The sequence below is a fragment of the Tripterygium wilfordii genome, chromosome 13, assembly GCF_013401445.1.
Source record: "Tripterygium wilfordii isolate XIE 37 chromosome 13, ASM1340144v1, whole genome shotgun sequence".
Lineage (NCBI taxonomy): Eukaryota > Viridiplantae > Streptophyta > Magnoliopsida > Celastrales > Celastraceae > Tripterygium > Tripterygium wilfordii.
Genome location: NC_052244.1, coordinates 9,283,091 through 9,289,519, shown reverse-complemented (window position 1 = coordinate 9,289,519; position 6,429 = coordinate 9,283,091). Strand labels below are relative to the sequence as shown.

General features: G+C 36.4%; 1 long non-coding RNA gene across 1 annotated transcript; it reads left to right on the top strand.

Moving 5' to 3' along the window:
• Positions 1–3,599: 3,599 nt before the first annotated feature.
• On the top strand, positions 3,600–4,330 carry LOC120011758. The gene is made up of 2 exons (XR_005471114.1): positions 3,600–3,818; positions 4,099–4,330. It is a non-coding gene; the product is annotated as an uncharacterized LOC120011758 (long non-coding RNA).
• The last annotated feature ends 2,099 nt before the right edge of the window (positions 4,331–6,429 follow it).

Sequence of the window (6,429 nt, the reverse complement as noted above, 5' to 3'; positions counted from 1 at the left end):
GTGAAACCATGTTCCTTTTGAGTTGAGGTACATGCTTGACATCTGATAGAATTCTTTCAATCCCATAATCCATCTTGATTCTCATCAAGCCAATACCGACCACCTTTCAATGTTTGTTATTGCCAAGCAATACTTGACCACCATCAATCTGCCTGTAGCTTTCAAACCAACCTTGGTTAGGTGTCATATGGAATGAACATCCTAAGTCCATTACCCATAGTTTATCTGTGTTTTTTGTTGTAACAACTAGGACATTAGAACTCATATAGTCCTCCTCATGTCGAACTATAGCTGCATCACCATTATCTTTAGGTTCCTTGGCTTCCTTCTTTCTCTTCAGTAGAAACATTTTATCTTCCTACTACCTCTAGACTTTGACCTCTCCTTTGGCTTCCCTTTTGATTATTTAGTACTAGACCTTCCTCTGATAATCAAACTATCACTAGATTGCTCATTCATTTCACTCTTCCGTTGTTGCTTTCAAGGTTCCAACGACATTGTCACGCCCCTCTCTCCTAAGATATACCGAAGTATACCTATACCACAGGAACGTGACCGGCAGGGGACACCCCATCCCCCGAACCAGATCCCAACCAGATCCCAAATCTACAAATAAACCCAACAGACATAATCATAATAATAATAAAAACTACCATAATATCCACAAAGTACATCCACCTATGTACATATACAACAGCGGAATAATAAAATATATCTACCCGATACCAAACCGTATAGTATCTACAAATACAATACAATAAGTTCTCACACCCACTAAAGAGTCAGCCCAAGGCTACACACCAGCTCACGCATCCCGCTGCCGACCGCCATCACCTACATCCAACTCACCTGAAAGGGAATAAAGAAGAGGGGTGAGCCACAAAGCTCAGTAGGGCGTAGAGAGGAAACGCCAATATCCATAAATAATAGTAATAAATCTAGAAATGTAATGCATAGTATGCAATACAGTAAATATACATCCATCAGTAAGTCAACCAAATAACACAATAGCCAATAAGGCTAAACAACACTGGAACCACCCACACTGGTCTCCAGAAATCCATACACCAATCCAATCAAGTGAAATGGTAGCCGATAAGGCTATCCAACACTGTAACCACCACGTCAATCTCCAAGAATCCATCACACCCCTGGACCCACCCTAATCCCCGTAGGGTGTCTCCCAGTCCAGGTCCACACCGAAACTGGATGAGGATCGGGTATCCCGATAGCATAGCCTACACCAGAGGGCGTCCCCTGTGATGCACCCCATCTCAGACGGTCCACCGGTATATATCCGGTCTGTATATGTATATATATCATCCATCAGAAATCCATATCCGATCATTTGGGCGCCTATATGGGCCCACAATCCACATCCACATCCAACACCTCCAATCACCTCACTCTCCGAAAACATACCAACAATGATATATATAACAGGGAATATAAATCAACATGCAAACAGGTCGTATTTCCACCCCCGGAAACCGACAAAACCATAATATCACCAGAGTCCGTAAAACCGGAACTCTAAAGTCACATACAAGAGAAACGAAACCCCTACCTGGAAATCGGAAAGCAAATACCACGCAAACGTCCCCATCAACCCCTGACTCCGAAAGTCAACCCGCTTCAAATCTCAACTGAGATTACCGTCTACACCGAAAAACACGACATACGAAAATACAATTAAAATACGGTCAAACAGTATCGAACTGGGTCAAACAGTATCGAACCGGGTCAAACAGTGCAAAACTGGTCAAACCGGGTCAGACCGGTCAACAGACCAGTCAACCGAGTCAACTCGGCCTGACTCGGTCAACTCAGCTGAAACCCAATCAACACTACCGCCGGAGATCCGGCCATCCAAACATGTCAAATCTTATATCAAATCGAAGATCTCGATGAGATGAACTCATAGGTACCTGAAAGAAGTCAAACCGTCGCCGGAATCGACCGGATCGACCAAAAGAAATTCAAGGTGACCGGAACTTCAAACTCCGATATCTCCCTAACCATAGCTCCGATCGACGTGATTCAAGTTGGGTTACACTCGTCTCGTCAATACGCTTCTTTTGGTACCAACCACAGCCATCATCGTCACCGGAATCGGAAAATCACCAGGAGAGAGAAAGGTGTACGGGAGAGAGAAGAGTTGTGAGGAAGAGGGTGTATTTGTAAATAGTGAGAAATCTGGGTATTTAACTTATTTACTTAAAACTTCACTGTAGTCCCTGAAATTTTACGAAAATGCCACTCACCAAATGTAAAAATCCAACTAACTAAAAAAAAACATAATAAATCCAATTTAAATCCGATTTGAGTGATTCTTGCGTCTAAAATTTTCTTTTAAAATCCTCCACTTATGAAAAATATTTCCAGATTTTTATATTAATTTAATTTTTATTCTCTTCAAATAGCGGTTCACCAACACAGAGGTTCCCTCCACCTCAACCACCACGATAAAATACTATGAATAGTGTAAAATTAGATCAGGATATTACAGACATCCTCTAGAGATATCGTATCCCTACCATGTTTCAGGATATCCACAAAAGTCTCATAGGAATTAGGCAATAAATGTAACAATACCAATGCCTTATCCTCGTCCTCATATTTAACCTCAATATTCTCCAAGTCCAAGCACAACTTATTGAAGTAAACAATATGAGTCCACAAATCTCTACTTTCAGCCAACTTAAATGTAGAGAACTTCGTTTTGGGATACAGACTGTTTGACAGATTCTTCTTCATGTAAAGAGTCTCCAGTTTTAGCCAAACTTCAACTACTGACTTCGCTTTAGCAACCTCCCTTAGCACTTTGTCACTAAGCATGAGAAACAAGGTATTATATGCTCATTTGAGCACCTCCTTTTTCTTCTCATCAGTCATAGTATCCGGCAATTTTGACTCACCATCAAGTGCCTCATCAAGGCCAAGATTACTCAAATAAGCCTACATCTTCAATTTTCATAAACCAAAATCATTTGAACCTTCAAACTTCTCAATTTCCATTCTAGAAGTAGAAGTAGCCATCTCTCAAGACTTTCAACAAACACTTAATATGCACTAGCAAAGATTCACAAATTTTACGGACAAAGAACCCACCCAAGCTAAACTCAAGCTCCGATACTAATTTGTTGTGAAATCAGTGGAATAAGTTGTGAGGATTAACCTTCGTCAAGGGAAAGAGTGTTGTGATTGTGAAGCATGTTCTTAATTTTACTTTTGTTTCATACGGATATGAGGGTATCATTGTCTTATTACCGTAGTTTCCCTATAGCTCTAATTGAATAAGAAGCTTGTATTTTGTTATAGTTGCATATGTTGCTTTTGTGTTTGAGTGTAGTGCCATTCGATAATCCGTGGATGTAATCCTTTTCTTAGGTGAATCACATAAAAAATGGTCCCGCTAGTTGTACATAGAATATATGTACATAAGTGTACATAACACATGTGGCAAGCCACATGTGCTAATGACATGGCAATCTTTTTAAAAAAAATACCTCGGTAAAAGTGCAAAATTAAGCTATCAATCTCTTTCTCTGACAAAATCAAATTTGAATTCAAAAACAAAAGTAAAGCAAAAGAAAAAAGAGGAATCATTACCTCCTCTCTCTACTCTCTCTCCCTCTCTCCCCTCAAGCTCTTCCTTTCATTTCTTTTTTCCACCTATGGAGGAGGATTATTGGAGATCGGTGATGACTCTATGAGTTTGTCAACAACGACGTGAGATTGTCAAAGACGGCGCGAGATTCCGACGCTTTCTTCCTCGAATCGTACTCCATAAGAAAGTCCAGCAAATCCTAGAACGTGTAAGTCTTTATAAATGATTTGGTTTAACAAAAGTAGGTAGAAAGAATATTTTTTGAGAGTTTCGTTGCAGAATAATTGGTGAAATCTTCAATTTAATAGTGTTTCATTCATTTTTTGACATTATATCTGAATATTATCATTACATATTTGCTACCCTTTATTACACTTATGGGAAAATCATTAAAATGATATTGTGTGTGCATAAATAAACAGAGATTGCAAGCATTCGAATTATCATTACACATTCTAACAATTTTATTATATATTTGTTTTTCTCAGGATGGTAAAAACTAGAGCAGTGAAAGTGATAGACAAATCCGAGACAGTTCCTCTTCGTCGAAATTAAAATAAAAACAAAGAGAGCATAAGAGTCATGCCAATCCGTATGGGCTAAATATATTAGGGATAATATCCCTAATTAGGAGTCTTAATTTTAAGAGAAGATATAGAAGAAGTTTTCAAGTGATGTATAATTACATTATTGATTTATAAAATGTCTTATTATATTTTAGTGATGTATAATTACGTTATTGACTAATTTATTACGTGTAAAGACTCGGTAAATACATTTTTTAGTAACGAGGGCTATTACGCAAGAAGTCTTGTTAGTAATTACGCTACAAGTCTTGTTAGTAATTACGCTTTCTATGTTTATAATTACGTATGGGTTATTTATAATTAAGTTATTATCGAATGCTATTACGAAATTTCAGTTTGTTAATTATGAAATTCCAGTTTGTTAATTTCAGTTTATTGTGAAATTTAAGTTTGTTAATTACGTTGGGGTGTTTATAATTACACATTAACTATCAGATTTTGCATTGTGCCTCTATCTTATTAGAATGTCGAGAAACATACTCGTAGACAAAATAAACAATGGCAATTAAAAAGTGACAAACAATTGTTTTATTTTACAATACCCAGATATTGCATAATAGTGGGACTTCTAAAAATAAAATAATTTTCAACAGTCAAATATATAAGTATTGATCACAAATACATTAAATTCGAATGCTATTACGTTGGGGGTGTTTATAATTACGCCGTCTATGTTTATAATTACGTCCATATGACTTGTAATATTCGAACATGTCATCTACACATTCAAACAAAATCCCATTCGTCGGCAAATTAGATTCAACAAACTCTACATGTTGCTCTGTAATTCCCACATCGTCCACCCCTTCTTCAAATCGACTATATCTACTACCTGTATTTTCACTGCAAAAAGAATAGATGAATATATCATATATTATGTGATGCGGAGCAATGTAATTATGAACATTATAATAATATGAACAATGTAATTAAAAGTGGAACTACAAAAGAATATAAAACACATTATTCAGCCTCTTATTACGTTGTTTCAGCCTCTTAGTACATTATTTCACCCTCTTATTATATTGTTTAAGCCTCTTATTACTTTATTTAAGCCTTTTGTTAAGTTGTTTAAAACCCAAACAAGATGTAGAACCCATCTCCAACACCAAGACAAGAATTTCAGAACAATCCAAAACCAACCCAAATAGTGGGAGAAACCCAATTCCAACTCAATGAAAGGAATAACCCAAAACCAAAAAATGAATTATAAATACATATTTATGTTTCACAAATACACTTAATATCAAATCAACAATCTGAACGCTCAAAGGGCTTTGACTATATTGCTCATCCTCTTGTGCCCGCAAGACTCCAGCTTATGTTTTGTAACTTCCAGTGCGTTTCCTTTTATACTGCAAAGTGTGGCGTTTATAATTCAATGGAAATAAGATCCAGATCTTCTACTCTATTTGCTCTCTCTATGTCTTTACAGATCCAGATCTTCTTTTCAATAACTCGATCTTCCTCTCTCTTAAAGGAACAAGCACTAATATTTTAATGTCATGATAAAATTTTCATTGTAACTAAAGGGGAATAAATTGGCGCTAGCATTTCGCGCTATAAATTTTAGAGAATTTTTGCTAAGACCTTTAGTTATAATATTTAAAATTAGTCTAAAAAATAGACCATTAGTGACAAATTTTCTTGTTGTCACATATAATTTGTCTTTAACTTTTGTCAAAAATTTATTTTTTATTTCAGTTACAACATTTTGTTACAATTAAGAAAAACGAGGTCACTGAATGGTTTTATCTAGTGACGACACAATATTATTGTCACTAAATAAAATTATGAGTACTGACAACAAAAATTTTTGGTCACAAAAACATCCCTTTTGGTGACAATTTTTTTGCTTGTCACACATAGCTTGTCACGGAAACCTGAATTTCTTGTAGTGAGGGAGAGAGAGGAAAGAGAAAAAGGTTTTCCTATTTTAGGTTTGTTTTATATTTTCATTAATTTATATTTAATCCCTCAAGTTCTGATCCTTAAAAAATCTCACCTCCATACTTTATATCCAAAATTTGAAGACTAAGATTTTATAGCGGTGTCCCTTGTTTGCTGTGCAAGGATGCGCCAAGATGGTGGTGTCTTCCCGGACAAACACACATTCCCATTGCTTCTCAACGCATTTTCAAAACACACTGTGAAGTTTGGTTGGGACACTGTCTGTTTTGTGGGGAATTCTTTGATTTCGGCTTTTGTAATTCGTTTAATGTCCGCAAAAGT